This window comes from Amblyomma mixtum, chromosome 3, assembly GCF_055824585.1.
Source record: "Amblyomma mixtum isolate Tamu chromosome 3, ASM5582458v1, whole genome shotgun sequence".
NCBI lineage: Eukaryota > Metazoa > Arthropoda > Arachnida > Ixodida > Ixodidae > Amblyomma > Amblyomma mixtum.
Genome location: NC_143014.1, coordinates 140,946,518 through 140,965,403, shown reverse-complemented (window position 1 = coordinate 140,965,403; position 18,886 = coordinate 140,946,518). Strand labels below are relative to the sequence as shown.

At 50.0% G+C, this 18,886-nt stretch overlaps 1 protein-coding gene across 2 annotated transcripts in view; it reads right to left on the bottom strand.

The window, feature by feature from the left end:
• The window catches only part of LOC149352176 (follistatin-related protein 5-like), a 321,346-nt gene extending 303,526 nt beyond the window's left edge, over positions 1–17,820 (bottom strand). For both annotated transcript variants that reach the window (XM_089581323.1, XM_089581324.1), the window contains exon 1: positions 17,634–17,820. The gene's annotated coding sequence lies outside the window, so the exon portion shown is untranslated. The remainder of the gene's footprint in view (positions 1–17,633) is intronic.
• Positions 17,821–18,886: the final 1,066 nt, after the last annotated feature.

Sequence of the window (18,886 nt, the reverse complement as noted above, 5' to 3'; positions counted from 1 at the left end):
CTCGGAACGCGGCCGCTCGCGAACGCGCCAGGAAGTACGGGTGTCCCCCGCTCCGCGGTACCGATTCGCGCACGTACTGGCACGAATGTATATTTGTGTTCGTTTTTATTTTATTTTGTGGTAGAGAGTGTCGTCTACCTTGTAAAAGCCGGAGGGCTGGCCATGCCCTTGAAGAGCCAATCATGTTAATAGTGCAACATGATTGGAAGTTACCGAATGTGGGCTGGGCCTTTAGGGCTTTAAAACCGGGCCCCGGAGCTGGAAGCAGGGTTCTGCGCTAAGGTGAGATGCTACGCATCTTCGGCTATGCCGAGTAGGGGCCTCCCCTAGTGTTAGCCAGATCCACCTTTTTGTTGTTTGTCCTTTGCTGTTTAATTGTCTCTGGTGCCTTAACTTGTATCTATTGTAAATATCTGTACATAAACTGTACATCAGTATTCCCTTTATCCCTGCGTCTCTACTCATCACAAGACCGTCTCTGACGGGGCACCCCTGGTGCGAGGAAGATAAAGAACCTGTGAAAATTTACTCCGTGGCATGCGTGTTCAGTACCTTATTCTCGTTTTCCTGATGACCACTGACGCCATTATCTGGGGTAAAGTGCAACGTAGAGAAACCGACTTAACAAATTATGAAAATGGACCACTGATGCCCAAATTAAACATCCTGGCTCTCATGATAAAAATACGAGAGGCAAATCAATGGATGCAAATCGTTTCTTTAAATTCAATTTGCATTAATCCGAGTACTCATCTAAAAAAATGGTGCTGGGAAATTCACTGCATAGCGCCTACACCGCAATACACTAATACTCTGCGGTTAAACACTCGGCGTTCTTATCCACACGGGTTCAAAGTCAAGTCGTGTTTCATATGAGTTGCGAGCTACGGGGTTACGCAGGGCGATGCAGAATTAAATTTTGCCACCAAGAGGCGATATTTATACATAAATCCCGCTTTTTCGCCCACAGTTCCCGCCGAATCTTCCAGCCTAAAACGGGCATAAAGTGAACACTATGCTTGTTACAGCTTGCTAAATGCGGATATGTCCTAAGCATTGCCTCCCGCGGTGAATCTTCCTCTTTATAATCAACTGATGTCACACCTTTAAGCGCGAGCGATAAGGGCTGCGTCTGCTTATCGCTATCATGAACCACCGTGGGAGAAGCATGGCGCTGACGTAAATCACACAGCCAGCGCCTCCGTCGCTGCCCTGTAGCCTTTTAAGCTGCAGCACACCGGACTAAATCATCTGTTCGTGTGTACGTGGAACGTTTGAGAGCACTGCAATCGCGGCGCTCGAGCGGACATGTCATGTGTTTGTACTTCGCGGGCATCTGCAGTGAGTGGAAAGAAACTAATACGTAACAGATGGAAAGTCAGAAACGGTCAAATCAGACCTTTTACGGACCGTTCTACGACTTCGTGATTGTAATTTTTTTACCGAACCTCGTTGCTTGCGAAACTGGTTAATCAATCTCTACTAATCTGCAAGTAAGCAGAATTAGAAGATCCTGTGACTTGCTCCAGAAAATAGCCAGCGACATGCATTCGGTCGCGTCCTCTTAGAGTGCCTCGGCATATTTTTAAACCCTGGCTAAAGTTGGCTGGGACGCCGTGTAGATATGTATAATTTCAATCCGGACACTGAAACTACAACTGCGATCACATCGCACCCAAACACACTGGACTTTGGTGCTTTTTTGCCCCACTTGACGGCGTGCGTCACCCAAAGCAAAAAGCTGAGAGAGGAGTTAATTCATTAAATTAACTTTTTCAATTAATTTCCTCCCCAACAACAAAAGCCTAAGGCGGAAGTACTGTGCAAGATGGCTTGGCTTCCAGCCCGAGTGCACCGGAAACTCAGCTGCTGCACACGCGTGTTGTGCAGTGAAGGCAGATTACAGTACAGCATACCGAGGAGATTTGCTCGTGAACCCAACAATTCTTTCTCTTTTGAAACCTAATTTACTCAGCTACAAATCTGATGGTAGCAAGATATAAAAAACAATAACCTAATAAGTAGTGCCCCGCATTTTTTTTATAACGAGGACGTAATGCTAGATTCGTGGCTCAGTGTAAAAGAAAATTAAATTTCTAGCAAATCTGAGAATTTTCTGAAAAACTGATTTTATTCAGTGACACCGAGTTATTTCAATGTAAATTACACCGACAACTCAAGCCAGGCATCACTCATTTCCGTGACTTCTTGCTCCGATTGGGAAGAATTAGTACCAGACGTGACTCATCGCGAAGCAAAGACGCGGCGAGGGCTGGCGACGGCGCCAGCAGCGGCGGAAGCAGCGGCGACGGCGACAGTGGCGGCGACGGCAAGTGGCCGAGTCTGTCCTTGGGTCGCCGGACGGAGCGTGGTGCGCACGGTCAAGCGGTTGCTGTCGACTGAAAGGCGGCTGTGTCCTCGACAGAGGTCTCGTTTTTAGGACGTCCGGCGGGGGAGTTCGAGGACGTTCATTCACCTGCTGGGAGGCAACGAGCAGAAGACTTGCCGCAGTGATCAGAGTGACACATTAGTGTTTGATGACTCTGTCTCTACCCCTTCCCATCGGCCGAGCTGCGAGAGAGCGGAGAGCCCAGCACCGCCCCTGCCGTGGGTGGTACCACCAGTGTCCACAACTGTCCACCTGATTGGACGTCGTTCACCGAACTTTACTCCCCAGTCAGGGATCTTTGGAATACGAAGCCTATTTAACGGGATGTTGTTTTGTGACCGAAGCACTCCCTTCTCGACTGTAAATATGTAAAATAAACCTTCTGTACAGTTTCCTCCATAACGGGCTCGACACCGTCCTTCGGAGCTGGGACCTGCGGGGCTGAACGAGTCAGTCATCTCCAGGACCCCTCCAACAGCTTTCTTGACTAAAATTGAAAGAGCGCAAAATGATAACAGCATTTCTTAGTGGGAAAATTGGGGATTACATGGCGCAAGTCTAGTTCTGCAACAGAACACAAGGACATTTTTTCTTTCTTTAAGAGAGAGACTGATAATCGGCGATGGTCAGTTTTGGGACATGGACTGTAGCACCAGATGAGTCTATATGCTACACGTCATTCACGAGTGTTCCAGCCAATATTAAACGAATAACTGAGAATAAACGCAGTAATGAATGCATGGCAAACGGGATTTAACGTCCAGATGTTGCACGTGGCCTATGAGGGACGCTGCTGTAGTGGAGGACTCCGGACTAATTCCCATCACCTGAGGTTATTTAATCTGCAGTGAGATCGCCCAGGGCACGGGCTGTGGATTTGTACCCCGTTAAAATGCGACCACCGCGGCTGGGATTTGATCCAGCGACTTTGGAATCAACAGAAGAACGCCTTCACTACTGCGCCGAATCATTATCAGCAGCCGAACTCCTTCCCTAAAGCGCCGAATTATTAATGATGCAGTGGTATTATCCTTACTGACGACGACAAAGACAATTAAGTGAGAAACTTATCGCAAATTATCGACGAAAAAGACTTAAATTTGAATTCAAATCAAACGAAAGAAAGGAAAACGCGTGGGGGCCCGGATAGGTGCTACCGGCACTGTTAATATATATATATATATATATATATTTATATATATATATATATATATATATATATATATATATATATATATATATATATATATATATATATATATTCATCCAATCACCTACTTCTGCGACGCACTCTGTAACAATAGCTGTGAGATTATCATTCATTGTTTCTACGGTCGTCTTCTTCAGTTAAAGCGGAAAATCTGTTCTGCAGCGACATCCTGAATTCCTCTACCTTTCCTCTTAACGCTAACTCATTAATAGCCTTCCGCTTCACAAGTTTCCTCCGTTCCCTCTTCAAATCTATGCTAATACGAGACCTTACCATTCTGTGGTCGCTACAACGGACCTTTCCGAGGACCTCCACATCCTCTACGATGCCAGGTTGAGCGCACAGTATAAAGTCTATTTCATTTTTAGTCTCACCATTACGACTCTTCCACGTCCACTTCCTGTTTTCTCGTTTGCGGAAAAAGGTATTCATGATCCGGAAATTCTTTCTATCTGCGAACTCTACTAATAACTCTCCCCTACTATTCCTAGAACCCATGCCATAGTCCCCTACCGCCTGGTCTCCAGCCTGCTTTTTACCTACCTTCGCATTAAAGTCGCCCATCAGTACAGTGTACTGTGATTTTACTTTGGGTTTTGCCGATTCCACATCTTCATAGAAGCTTTCAACTATCTGGTCATCATGGCTTGATGTAGGCGCGTATAGCCTGCACCACCTTCAGCTTGTACCTCTTATTAAGCCTAATTACGATAGCTGCCAACCTCTCGTTAATACTATAAAACTCCTCGATGTTGCCAGCTATATTCTGACTTATGAGGAATCCCACACCTAGTTCTCGTCTATCTGCTAATCCACGATAGCACAGTACGTGCCCGCCCTTTAGTACTGTATACGCCCCATCTGTCCTCCTAACCTCACTAAGCCCTATGACATCCCATTTCATCATCAGCATCATCAGTCTGACTACACACACTGCAGGGCAAAGGCCTCTCCTATGTCTGTCCAATTAACCCTGTCCTTTGTCAGTTGCCGCCACTGTATCCCCGCAAACTTCTTAATCTCATCCGCCCACCTAACTTTCTGCCGTCCCCTGCTACGTTTGCTTTCTCTTGGAATCCACTCCGTTATCCTTAAGGACCAGCGGTTATCTTGCTTTCGCATTACATGCCCTGCCCAAGCCCATTTCTTCCTCTTGATTTCAACTAAGATATCATTGACCCGCGTTTGTTCCCTCACCCACTCCGCCCTCTTCCGATCTCTTAACGTTACACCTATCATTTTCCTTTCCATAGCTCGCTGCGTTGTTCTTAAGTTAAGCTGAACCCTCTTTGTTAGCCTCCGCGTTTCTGCCCCATAGGTGAGTACCGCTAGGATACAGCTGTTGTATACTTTTCTCTTCAGGGATATTGGTAAGCTACCATTCATGATCTGAGAGAACCTGCCATATGCGCTCCATCCCATTCTTATTCTTCTAGTTATATCCCTCTCATGATCCGGATCTGCGGTCACCACCTGCCCTAAGTAGACATATTCTCTTACTACTTCCAGCACCTCGCTACCAATTGCGAACTGCTGTTCCCTTGCTAGGCTGTTGAACATTACTTTGGTTTTCTGCATGTTAATTCTTAGCCCCACCGTTCTGCTCTGCCTGTCTAACTGACTGATCATGCTTTGCAGTTCTTGTCCTGAGTGGCTTAGCAAGGCAATGTCATCAGTGAATCGCAAATTACTCAGGTATTTTCCATTAACTCTTATCCCCAACGGTTCCCATTCCAGTCCCCGGAATACCTCCTGTAAGCAGGCAGTGAAGAGCATTGGCGAGATCGTGTCTCCCTGTCCGACACCTTTCCGTATTGGAATTTTATTGCTGACTTTATGGAGAACTATAGTAGCTGTGCAATCGTTATAAATGTCTTCCAATATTTTCACATAACACTCTTCTACACCCTGATTCCGCAATGCCTGCATGACAGCTGAGGTTTCCACTGAGTCAAATGCTTTCTCGTACGTAATGAAGGCTATATATAGGGGTTGGTTATATTCTGCGCATTTCTCTATCACCTGATTGATAGTGTGAATGTGGTCTATTGTCGAGTATCCTTTACAAAAGCCTGCCTGATTATTTGGTTGACTAAAGTCCAAGGTTGTCCTGACTCTATTAGCGATTACCTTAATCCCATTTAATACCCCATCCCATTTAATACCCGCTAATTCCTCCCACAGCACTGCTAAGCTAGCCTCGCTGGATAAGGTTCTGGCGTTAAACGTTGCGAGGTTCAGTTTCCAGTGGCGGCCTGTCCGGAGCCAGAGATTCTTAGCTCTCTCTGCTGCGTCAGAGGTCTGACCGCCGCCTTGTTCAGTTGCTCCGCAGCTGCTGGGGACTGGGGACCGAGGGTTAATTGGTTTGTTCACATAAGGTTGGGGCCAAGTACTACACCAGGATGGCCAAATCCTGCCCTGGTGAGGGACTGTGGTGTTGTCGGTTCTGGTCACCGAGATCAGGTCGCACCACTGACCTGGTTGTGAAATTCCATCGACACGCTTAGCTCTTCTTTTTTTTTTCCGAAGGAGAACTGCGCGGCACAGGTATTCGAACTCCGCGGTCCTCTTGCACGCCAGGGGGATGCTCTACCTCTACGCCATCGCTGCAATTAGGTAGTTGATAGCAAAGCTATAGCTATACGGCATGAAATGTAGGGGAGATTGCGTCCTGGTTAGCAGCTTGGATGGCAACAAACTACAACAACCATCGTAAAGAACAGCGAGCGGTAAGTACAGAAAACGAACAAGAAGGTGGTGAGGGGGGGGGGGGGGGGGGTATGCTTCGGAATAAGCGCACGTGGGAAGATCCGTGCACACAGTACCGTCATTAGTCTTCGTTGGCCTCGGTGCTGTACAAACCACGAAAGCAGCCAGGGGTCGAATCGCATGTAGAGGTCATGCAAGTGGGCGTCGGCTACCTGCATCTATTCTCATGAGCCGCCGGGTCTTGCTGGCAGACGCAAGCGCGCACCGGGCCTGTACTCAGTCTCACTTAGAACCACGCAGTGTCCCAGGCGAAGTGCACGCAGCGCGAGCCGAGAAAAGGCAAGAGGACACGTCAGAACGGCTACGCTGAGCTGGCTGATTTGATTTCGTTTTCGAGCAGCCCGTATTCCAAATGGAATCGGTTTAAAGTCTGCGCTGTGCGTATTCTGTGCCCTGGGCGTATTTCTCTTTTTCCAGCTGGCGCGGAACGCGTACTTCCCTTGGAAAAAGCCAACCAGCTCTCGTGAAGCGCCGGCGAAGCTACATCTAGTGTTCCAGCTAATCAGATACCCAATTCGCAAAGCTCCTCCGTACGCATGAGAACGGCGTTCGTGATTGGCCAGTGCACTTCTGTGACGCGATAGGCGAGCCGCCGACCAATTGCGAAGCGTTCTTGCCTGCGTTTAATACGACTGGCTGAAACCTGAACTCTGAGGGCTTCTCACTGTTGCACGCTTTTCATGAAAGACAGCGCATCGCTTCTACCTATACGACAGGGTCTGCGATGAACGGTTGGTCATTTACTTCTGCGCGGTGGCGGGAGTTCCAACTGAGAACTGCGGATGCGAAGTCGCAGTCAGAATCATCCGCCTTCCAGAAGCTCCACCCACCAACCACCAACGGCGGCCGCATTTCGAAAGGAAAAAAATGCAAAAATTACTGCGGACTATAATTTAGAAGCAAATTAAAGAACTTCACGTGGTCGATGACAATCAGAGCCCCCTACCGCGGCGCGGCTTGTAAACAAAAATGTTGCTATGGCACGCCAAAATCTACCAGCTGGCCATAAGGCCTTGGTACTGAGCACGTGGCCCTCTACATCGCACCTGCTACATAAACGCCTGAGACATAAGCGCCCGCAACATTAAGATCCACGTATGCGCATGCAACCGTCGAGTCGGGGGGCCGCGCACCGGAATTGGCCCCGCTCACAGGGGAACCAGGAACTGAATTCGGTGGCCGCGTTTATATTTCCTTTCCACCGGGAGACCCGTCTCGCGATTATTCTGGTTTCGACCGCGGGGTGGCGCATTTATAATGCCTGCACCGAAGCAAAAGAGAGCTTTCTTTCCGTGCGCTTGACGCATGCATGAAAAAGTCCTCGAATGTGGCGGAAATTAAACTTCTCTTTACAAATGCTTGGTCCCCAACAAAACTTTTCTTCTTCGCAATGTCACTACCTTCTGTGTATTTTCCCCTTTCCTTCTTCATTTTTCTTCGTCGGTTCGCTAGGGACGCTCTAACGACTGTACGCGGTACAGTGGCGATGACATATTGCCCCTCGCCTTTATTATGGCCTTTTGTTTCGATCGCGTGACGTCAGTTCCGGGCGTTGATCGCTTGATAAAAGCGCTGGAAACATGGCAGACGCTCTGCGATGCTCCCAGTTTTGTGATAGATTGGACGAGTCATGCATAAAACCGTGGCGGCGCGCGACAGGCCAGCAATCGATGCGGCCAATGCCCACTCAGCGTGGACACCATCGCGCCGTCTATTTCTGTCTGAACCACAATACAGTTCCCGCTGTGAGTATCGAGAACGATAAGCGTCTCCGTGGCCGACTCGTTTCACGCGGTGCAAGAAGATGGAGAATGACTGGGTAGCGAAGGCGGCACTGCATGCCGAGATCAGACGCTGGTTTTTCTCGGTAACTTACGACGCGACATCTGAGTCGTCGGAGCGCAGCCCGAGCCATTATTGCGAATCTTTAAGCTATAATATCGGAAGCCGTCTCGACAGCGATCAAACTTCCCGGTAGCCGTGTGACTCATTTTGTTTCGCAGCAGGATTCATTCCATTCCCATCGATTGCGACCGTACTGCCTTGGCTGCTGTGCATGCATGTACTTTCCCTGCATGCCTCAAACCACTCCCACTTCTTCCTATTTCGTCGCCGCCGACCTATAGCTACAACTGTGTCGTAGAGAGTGGACCCGTGCGCCCTCTTTTTTTCCCCTTTTCTTCCTTTCGTCCCATCCATTGAAGGAAAAGCCCCTGGGCAGCGCGCGCCCCATGGCAGTATTGGCCGCCGCGTGTGCGCCTACGCAATCGAACGACCACGTCGCGTACGCGCGCGCGGTGGCGACGCTCGCTCGCACGCACAATAAGCCCGCGCGCTCGGCCGGCAGCCAGCGGCACAGTCGGCGCGCGGCTCTTGACGTCAGAGCGGGCACGCGAATGGATCTCATTTCCAGTGGTATTACGACGTGCATGGCAGCACCGGGGGATCAATGACGACATCGTCCCCACCCGTCCCCGCTCTCCCCCCCCCCTCCGGATCGCTCGTCGAGTTACTGACCGGCCATGGGTCACGCCAAATGCGGCGCCCGCTTATTCTTCCGCCGCCTCCTCTTCTTTCATCTTGTTCTTTTACTTTTTGCACACTTTTTTTTTCCTCACTCGCTTTTTTGTTTTTGCTTTTTTTTTTGCTTCTCTTTTCGGGAGGCCGCATGCACGCTTCGGTCGTTGGTGGCGTTCGATATTTGCGCGCCGGCGTCTTTGGGCACGGGGGTTGTCATTTCGGCTCTGCCTTTCAGCAGCGCCCGGCATTACCGGCCGCGTCGTTTAGCGGCGCCGCTAGGCGCAGCCCCGCTCATTTGTCAGCTTGCGCTAATATCTGGCCAAAGGAAGCGGGTGCAGACGCCAACTCGGCCCAAAGGCGACCTTGTTACGCCACCGGGGCCCCGTACGCGACAGCGCCAGCTACGAATCGGCGCGCAGGGCAGACGAAGTTAGATTCGGTTAAAGCGAGAGCCTGTAACCTTTGAAGTGGCTTCTAAAAGCTCGTTCGAAGTTTTGTACAGTGCATACGAGCGGGTGATACTAAGAGCTGGAAACAAGGCAACAAATTACCGTCTGGCGCTCACCACTTCTTCCCCGTGCCTTGAATTTAAAAACCACCGTAGAAACCGTTTAGGACATGATTTGATCTCCAGGGGCTGATAGGTTCGCAAAGCGCTGTAAAAAGAGAGCCCCTTGGACGACACATTGAAAGCGCATCGGTGCAGAGATGTATCTTCTGTCCCGACAGGAACTCTAACAACCGAGGAGACTCGCTAGTGGTCTGCGAATGCGGCTTTACAAGCGCCAGACGACACATGCATATTTATGAAGCCACCAAGTAATTCATGAAGCTAGACGCGGACACCCGTAAGTGCAGCAGTGTCACTGAAGAATTGTAATTTCACCGTGTCAAGCCGCCATTCCGCGCGCCTCTCTCTCTCTCTCTCACACACACACAGTGCACCCTGTAAAAGTGTACCAGGAATTTTTCGGCCCAGGGAAGCTCCGTTCATCCCTAAAACCGGAATTTCGCGTCGCATTCGCAATGAATGACTTCTGGCCTTCAATTTTATGCCGTGTTACGCGTGGTCCCTCTCACCCATCGCTATCAAATTAACACATAACCAAGAATTAATTGCAGGCACATATGGGTTCCTTTGGTGCAAATGCATGCAGCTACACTTGACCTGAACATTTTCTGTTGTTTGTGCGTGCGAAGCGCTCGAAACGCATGCCATAACATACAAAATGAGGCTTCCCATTGAGTCGTTGCTTAGGCGACCACCGCCTTCTCTTTCGAGCGCAATAAGAATGTCGTCTCATGATTTCAAATATTGTTCAAACTTAATTTGCTGCACAAGTGCGGGAAACATAGCTTTATCTACTTTGTTTCTATTCTTCTTCTTTTCGCTTGCGTCCAAGTCTCCATCAACCCGAACACTGACCGCCTCCAGAGCAGTGCGAAAAAGTTGGGCTTGCCGCTCTGTGTTGACAGCAGATTGGCGTAGACTGCAACCGGGAAGCGCAAGGTATTAAGCGGTCCTTCCTTCTGTAAGGCTGCGTTTCAAGCATCTTGTCATTACGTTCAGTCCTCAAGCGAGCCTGAAACGAGACACTGAGCTATATTTGGTCCGAGGCTGTAGCGGTTGCCTCGAGTAAATGGTCCACACTGCATACGCAGTGCGTGTATGGGAGGACTGCTCTGAACACACAGGGTGGCTCGGAAGTATCGACCTAGCTTTCCCTCCGACGGGTTCTTTCTCTTTTTAGACCTCTACAAGCTGTGCCTTTTTTTTTTTTTCTACTATGTGCCTCTTCTCCCGCCCACAAAAGCAGTGAGCCTCACGGCACGCTAACAAGCGGCTTGTGCTGTGTTTGTACAGCACCGTAGAAATCGAGATCAAGCTACCGCCGACAGCGTGCAGTACGACGTTTACGTTCACTTCAAGAAAAGTTTTGAACTTCAGCCACCCCGGTGCGATCAGATGCAAAACTGTAAATTGCAGCCATGTCCTATAGGTAGAAACGCAAGTGCAACTGCATGCAACATCGACACAATGCAAAAGAGGGATACCGAAAATTATGCACACACACACACACACACACACACACACACACACACACACACACACACCCTCCCTCTCTCTCTCTCTCTCTCTTTCTCTCTCTCTCTCTCTCTCTCTCTCTCGCGCGCGAGCACGCACACACACAAACACACGCATGCATAAACAGCTGAAGCTAATTGATACGCTTTCGGAAAAAAAATTTGTGGAGGACACGGTATTTTGCCGGAGACCCCATGATCCAGAATCACTAGAATATAAAATAACGTGACTCGAGAAGGAAATACGAAAGAGTTTATTGACACTTTCAATTCCTAAAAATATCGGTCAGAGTTTGTTGGAGCAAAATTTGGCCTTTCAATAACAGCAGCTCCATTCCAAGTGCTTGCAGACACCTATCCGTATTTGCGTTGCCCTCAGCGCGGGCAAACACTTCCTACGCATTTCGGCGACGGCCTGATTTAAAGTAGCCTGGATCTCTTCCCGCCCATCGGGTGCTTCGTCCCCTTTGCACATATGCACTGCGAAGAAGACGGTGCGTCAGCGGGCTGCCGCTTCGCTCCTACTCTTCATGTCGCGCGCTCTTAGGCTCGGCCCACTTTTTATTTTTATTTCAGTATACTGCAAGCCAAAGTTGGCCCAAGCAGGAGGGGCATACAACTAAAAAAAAATTCTATAAAAGCATCAGCTACAACACCGCAAGTCAATAAACAGGACACAAATCCAGGATCATCAAACAACGATACTAGAAGCCATACAATAAGTTCTCCAGCTCCTTCACAAAATACTTAGATTTACATAGTCAACTAGTCATCGATGCCGCTGAACGCATCGTAGGACCAGAATTTGGCAAAAATACGAACCTACTTCGAGGAGCGCATTAACTGCATGAAAACAGCGTAAATATATTGGAGGTTTTTATTCCCAACGATTTTGAGAGTACGAATCGGGAACGTATCAATGAGGCTAGGGTTGCTCAAGACCTCCGGCGAAAAGCGCAGCAAGAATAAAAATAACCATGCGCATCGTGCATAATCTTTTTTTTTTTTTTAGTTTCCCACAGAAGAACCGTTAAAAAAAAAAAGGCGAACTCAGCTGTTCTGTTGTCTCTAGGCAAAACACAAAATGCTCTCTCCGCCTGTGTCCTGCTACGAAGCAGGAGATTCCCAGGATGGAAAACACACTCGCGTGACTGAACGAAATGAACACCGAAGCTTGCAGGCGCACTGTCCCTGACAGGTAAATAGCAGCTGGTACCGTATGTCTGTTAAGCCGCAGATATGAAGCGTGACTGACGTTTAACTCTGTCGTGTTGCGCGTCAAGTGTCACTGTATTGCTGAAGGCGTCCTCTAGCCCTATTAGTCACGTCCGCTAACGATGCGCAGAAACGTGAGGATATACTATTGGTCTCTGCTCTGTCATATCCTGTTCCATGAATAAATTCACCGTTGACTCTTCTCAAGCTCAGAAACAAATACTGCAGTCTATATAAACGAAATCGTGGAGCAGGAGGCTTTAGTTCACTGTTACTTTGGTTTAAACAGTGAGCACAAGCTTGCTCGCTTACTTGTAAATCATTACGCGCTCATGACTCGATTGAAGTATACAGGAAAGAAGGAGCCTGTGAGCAATGTCCGATGTTTCTTGAAGTTCTCTAGCACAAAGAAAAGAGCGAGCCTGCTGAGAGGTATAGACCAATAATTTGAAAGGACAACAACCGTTGGGGTGAAATTTATTCATTTTGCGTAATGACGGCGGCCTTCATGTATTTTCTGATAAGATGAGTCGACTAATAAAAGAAGGGAACTCAATTCGGACACGTTCAAAGCAAACAAAGCGAACAGTCCCGTGCTGTTTGCGTGACGCAGTTTGCATGTGAATGTGGCCTGTCGCGAAGCTACCAAGCCTGACGGCATCGTATATCTCGGTTTTGTACTTCACTAAGCTGACAGCATTGAGTTGCAGTACGCCGTGGTCCTTCGCGACCTCTGCTCCTGACAGTTGGTGGCGGTGCAGCCTTTGTACGATTCTCAGTGTCGTAGCGGAACGGAGACCAATTTATGCGGTCGTTTTTCTTTAACTGCCATAAATGGGCTGAATAAAGGGGCTAAAAAATACAGGAGTACAACGAGCTAAGTAAAGTTGAAAGTGGGACAATACAAGTGGTTATGCGATATGCAGGGCTATGTATGAACGCGAGTCGGAACAGTGATGGCGAGGGATGTACAAAACGTCCTTAAAAACACTGTTGCCTTTATTCTGAGCGACAGATGCGATGGCAATGACAGTGATGCTGTACAATACCTTTTATCGTTTCGAGGCTACGGTGGCGCCCGTCCGCTTCATGCTATTCTTCCATATATACGTAGGTTGGATATAACGAATTTCGTTTAATGGGAGCTCACTCTATGAAAACATGAAATCGTCTTTGCACAGACAAGTACCGTGCGTGAATAGGAAGTACTGCGGTAGTAATATGGCGACGGGCGGCGGGTTTGGCGCCGAGTACGCTTGTCGGACTCGACACTCCCAAAGCCGCGCTGCAACTGTGGTTGCAACCTTCTCGATCATTAGCAGTGCATGCGTAGAAAGTTGTGAATCTCGCCCGTGGCCTTTACGCAGGACAGAGAAAAATTTTGCAACAGGACCTATGAAGAGAACTATGCCCGTGCTTCGGTTCGCGAACACAAACCCGTAACCACGACCGTGCACAGTGTGAGTAATGCATGCTAAAGACAGTATAAGGAAGGAGACTCCGCAGAGTCACGAGCAGTAGCGGTTCACAGCTGTCAAGAGGCGCGCCCATTCGGGGACCTCTTCTGAAGAAGGATGCGGATAGCCTTTCGCACACAAGAGCAAAGCCGTCTGCACACGCGCATATCATCGCGCTGGGCATCGGCGCGCACGGTCCGCCGGCTCAGCGCGAAAGTGAGGAGAGGCCTGGAGTGATGGCGGCACTTTGCCCCTGCACGTGGCTCTTTCCTGGAAGGCGCCTAGGACGGTGAAAGAACGGGGGGGGGGGGGGGGGGGGGGGGCAGCGGAAGAGATGAGCCACGAGCGGCTGGCGATGTGGTCGGGGAGGGGAGAAGTGGTGCGGCGAGGAGCGCATTCTGTCCCATATCGCCATCTGGCCAGCCGGCCGCTCGACCACCTGCCCTGCCGCCCAACTCCCGGGATTGCCCCCTTCCTCCGGAGGGGAAGGACGCCTTGCTAAGGCGAAAACAAGTAAAATGTGAACGGGGAAGGCGGAGGGGGGGATAGAGCTGGGCGGTAGGGTCGGCCGGTGGTGCAAGCTGGCGCTTGTGATGGAGTGATATTCGTGCTTTCAGCGCACCGCGCAGCTTGCTTCGCAGTCGTAAGAGAAGGAGAAACAAAAATAATAATGGGAAGAAGGTCGTCCTGGGAGGAGCAGCAGGCGCGTCACGGCAACGTGTGCACGCGCGCAGACAGAAGCGCTCTTGTTCGACGTCGCACGATGACTTGCCGGGCAAGACGGCGCGGATCTGCGGGACCGTAAAGAACTCGGCGGTACAGCGGTAGATATTTGGGGGGGTACGCAGTGTCCTGCGAGTAGCGTTGCCCACACACACCTCGTTTCTCACTTTAGGCGACTCTTTTTCCTACTTCTTCTCCCCTCACTCCATTCTTTCTATTCTTTGCGCGTGTTTTCTAGTTGTCCTAAAGGATCGTAATAAAAAAAAAAATGTTCCTGAACTCGGCCGCATTCTCTTCAGTGAGGAGTTTGTATCCTAAGGTGGAGCTGATGTGTCTCTGTTATTCTTTCCTCGGCACCGCACACACATTTATAGATTAACCATCAGCATCATCACCACCAACTCTCATCTTTCCTTCCCATTTGCAGTCATTTCCCGTCCCAGGGTTTGTGAAGATAAGCAGGCATCTTTCCGCAGGTTCCTCGTTCCTTTTCTCGCTTTCTCCATACTCCGTGATAAAGGCAATATCGCGGTGGTTCCATCTTTTCCGCATTTTTGTTGCCGTGTGGTCGCTTTGTTCTGAGCGTTTCCCTATTTTGTCAATGGAAAAGCAAGAAACGTCGTTGTGTTGTGTCTATGTCTGTGCGCGCCTTTCTATCAAGGGAATTAGTCGCCCAGCGAGTGCCAATAGCAGCACTTTACCCTGGAACTTCTTGGCAACTTTCGCAGCTTCCCTGGAGACGGAGGTTGAGCTTCGTCTTCTTCCCAAAAGCGTTAGTGCTCGCCTTTTGCCTAGTGCATCTCTTGCATGCGATTCCTGAGGGGTGCCTTGTGTGTTTCGTCAAGTGTGCGACTGCATGCAAAACAGGCGTCAAGAGAGTGTCAGGGGCTTGGCATAAACAGGTAAACAGCGATAAACGCGTTGCAAACGCAGTCACTGCTGTTTTAGCACACACAATAAAATTATAGTTGCCGCCTCTTTGGCTAAAGGCGCCGCTGGTCGAGCACGAAGATTTCGTGGTAGTCGTGACTGATTCCTTACGCTTACATTGATTACCTCCTGGGATAAAAGTGATTGCTTTCATTTGTCCATTGAATCCGAGATGCCAGCGTCGAATGTGGAAGATGCGAACTGCGACTCCCGAGCCCGCCGTACACTGCTCAGGAAAGGAACTCGGTGTATAATATTCGTAGGAAGTATGCCGGCATCTCAGTTCGTGACCGGATAGCAATGGCAGTGCCGTGTCGCTGTCATGTGACGTTCGTAGTGCTGCAGCAGTCTCTCTCGTGAAAAAAAAAAAAAAAATGGGTCCTAATTTCATGCTTCTACAGCCTCTCGGGAGCGCCAACCACAGCTCCAACGCCGGTTACGGTCACGTACTCAGTGGTCACTATGCTATCGAACGAGTCACCGATAGAGTAGCGTCCACGTATGTCACTGCGGTATGCCACGAAAGGCAGGCACTGAACAATTTTCGAAAGGAAATGGGATGGTTGTATGCGCACTAGGACTACAATGATGGGGCTACAAAGCCACCCAGTTCGTTTCTTATCTTCCAGCCACCTTGTGACATCTGCAGTGGTACCTTCGTCTTTTCCGACATTGCACTGCCAATCTCGAGTAGCTTCATTGCGCTAAGCGAGTCTTAGCACAAAATACCCCACCCAGAGATGGCGCCGGTGGTCATGCCACCACAAAGTTCGCGTTCCAGACCCTATACACGGATGGTACCATTATGTCAGACTTAAAAGGGCGCGCTATCTCAAGCCACACTTAAACGAGACGAAGATCAATATTTACTTGAACAATTTTTACGCAAGTAAACCAAGAAATAAAAAAAGAACAGAGCCGTGTTCCGCAACACTGGGAGTTCATATGAATGCGTGTAGCGCCGGCGCTATCCCTCCGTGTATGTCTGGTTTACAACAGATCCTGCGTGAATTGCGACCCCAGCGCCGCAAGGAGACGGTCAGCCCCGAAATGTGCTTCTCCGTGCTTTCGCAAGCCCCTGCCGCGTCCGCCCTCACACAGCGAACTATATGCATAGGGTCAAAGGTCGCGCACTTACCTGTCTCCTTTCCGCACGAGCAATGGGTTCAGTCGGAACCTATCGACTTGCTCTCGCTTTTTTCGTTCACAGGAGCGCGGCTCAGGTTGCCTCACACGGCTTCGAAAAAAAGTTTCCAGAGTGGGCCGAGGGAGAATGCACAAGAACACTCTCTAGCACATTCTCTCTTTTTCCATCTTTGGGCTATTGGCGGTGCAGAGCTCGAACTCCGGTGCGTTCATTCGAGGTTTCAGCGAGTACGGTTCACAGTTCCACAGAAATAGTTTTTAATAGTAATGTTGCAATTTTGTCAGTGCGGGAAAAATTCACAGAGATAGGATCCACCCTTTGCCAGCGCAGCGATTGCTTCACGGAAGCTGAAAATCTACTGACGACTAATCGCGAGACGTTGCGGACGCAGATTTGTCCAATCCTTTTGTTCACAGACCACTAAAGTGCTCCTTATGCACTGCATATTTTGTACGAACGTTTGCGTATCAAGCAACGTGCAGCTGACTTAAGTTTTGCTTCATTTGACGTGCTCTATATTGTCACCAACTTTTTTCTCTCTTACCGCACGCTCATAGCGCAGCGCTAGAAGCGCCGTCTCTTCAGCTCGACTTCTGCTGCGCAGACTCCCGATTCAGCAGCGCGCCAGAAACAATTACTCTCCGGCAATCCGCGTGCTCTGCTCTTGTGCTTCTTTACGCCCTTCGAAAGCATTCGGGACCAAAACTGGGTCAGCTCAGAGCATGCGGGCCATTTTTCAAGACAATGGAAAAACTTGGGCGCTTTCTCATCCCATTCTCCCCGACGGTACGCACCCTTTTTGCTCTTCCCGCGCAAGCAAGAATAACATCTAGAGCGTGCGTGTGAGCGCGCGCGCGTCATGACTCGCGCGAATCAACGACCCGCACAAAAACACATCGATTTTCGGGAGCAATGTGGCCTTTCCTTCGCTCCGGTGCGCACGTTACACCGCTGTTCGCATTCGAACTGGCGGCGGTCACCACGTTCCCCAGAACGCTGGCCAGATCCCGCGACTACAGCTCGCGGGATCGGGCTCGCGTTGTTGTCGCGACGGCGGTGGGCGAAACAACGGCGACGATGGCGACCGGCCGCGGCAGCGGGGCTCTCCGGTGAAGCCCGCCGCTCCCTTCCGCGCGCGGTGTCGGGCCAGCGAGCAGGGCGGACAAGTCAGCGTGCGGGTGTGCTTACCTTGGACGGAAGGCGTAGCGCTACTCCTCCTTGCGAGAGCCGGCCCTTGCCTGAGCAGCCGCTGCACGAACCTCGTACCGAGCCGCGCGACGATGCGAGCTCCCCACCGGCGAGCTCCACAACAACGCACCGCGTCTGAGCGACTCCTGACTGCTTTTTTCACTGCAGTGGACCGGCGGCACGCGAGCGAAGCAGCCTCTCTTGTGAGAGAGTCCTCTCGGCGTTTTCCGACGCCGCCGTGGTGTGTCGCTCACGTCGGTCCCTCCCCTGGCGCGTGCGAGCGCGCGCAGTGCGCGCGCCATCCACGATGAGGCGCTGGCTGATCGCAGCTAAGGCGGAGGGCGGTGGTTGCAAGATTGGCTCACGGCAAAACTACAAATTATACAGTACTGAGGGGTTTGAGTTGGACGTCTCTTGAAGCCTGAAAAGTCCAGAGCAAAACGAGTTTCTAGAGACGCTTGAGAAATATGAGCGCAAATATGTCAGTATATGGTTTTTTAGGTTTTAAAAGCGTTGATTATCAATATGGAAAAATAACTAAAAACTGAAACGAGCAGGCGCGATATAAACAACGTAAAAGCGTCGGAAAGAGCGTTAATCGAAGAATCACAGGAACAGGGCACAGTTTACAGGGAAAATGCGATGGGAAAAAATATGCAGCGCCCCTCGCTCTAGGCGTCGCCCGTCGACGACAAAGTCGCAGCTTATGCATGCAACGCAGTAAACTTGGCAGTTCGAAACCTAACACAGTCGGAGCTGGTTCTTCGTCGCGGTAGCTCCGACAAAGCCTAAGGCCGGCACCATAAAGACTGACGAGAACTTCGCACATTCGTTTACCAGCCACAACTGCAGTGTAAGTACGAGCTAAGACGTTTGAGGTCCTTGTTGTTGAATAAAACCACCACGTGAGGAGCTGAAAGAAGCGCCTGGCAAGTTTCTGGGGTGGCGGCCGCCACCCTTCGCCTACCTTTGGTGTAGTCACTGCACAGAACGCGCAGGTCCTCCCAAACTGTAGTAGTATTCAATGAACCAAGAATATACGCCGGACATCTCTTTTAGACCCGAACATTCACGCCCTGCCCTAAATGTTGACGGAACATCTGTCGTATGTCTTTTCTCAGCAATAATATCAAGGTTCACCTTTAGTGAACAAACGGATGTCCGGCGGATAGCAGCGTTTGGACTTCCGCCGACAGCGAACCATTGAATGTCCCACGGGTTATTTCAGAAGGGTAGCGGATCGGGCTAGTTGG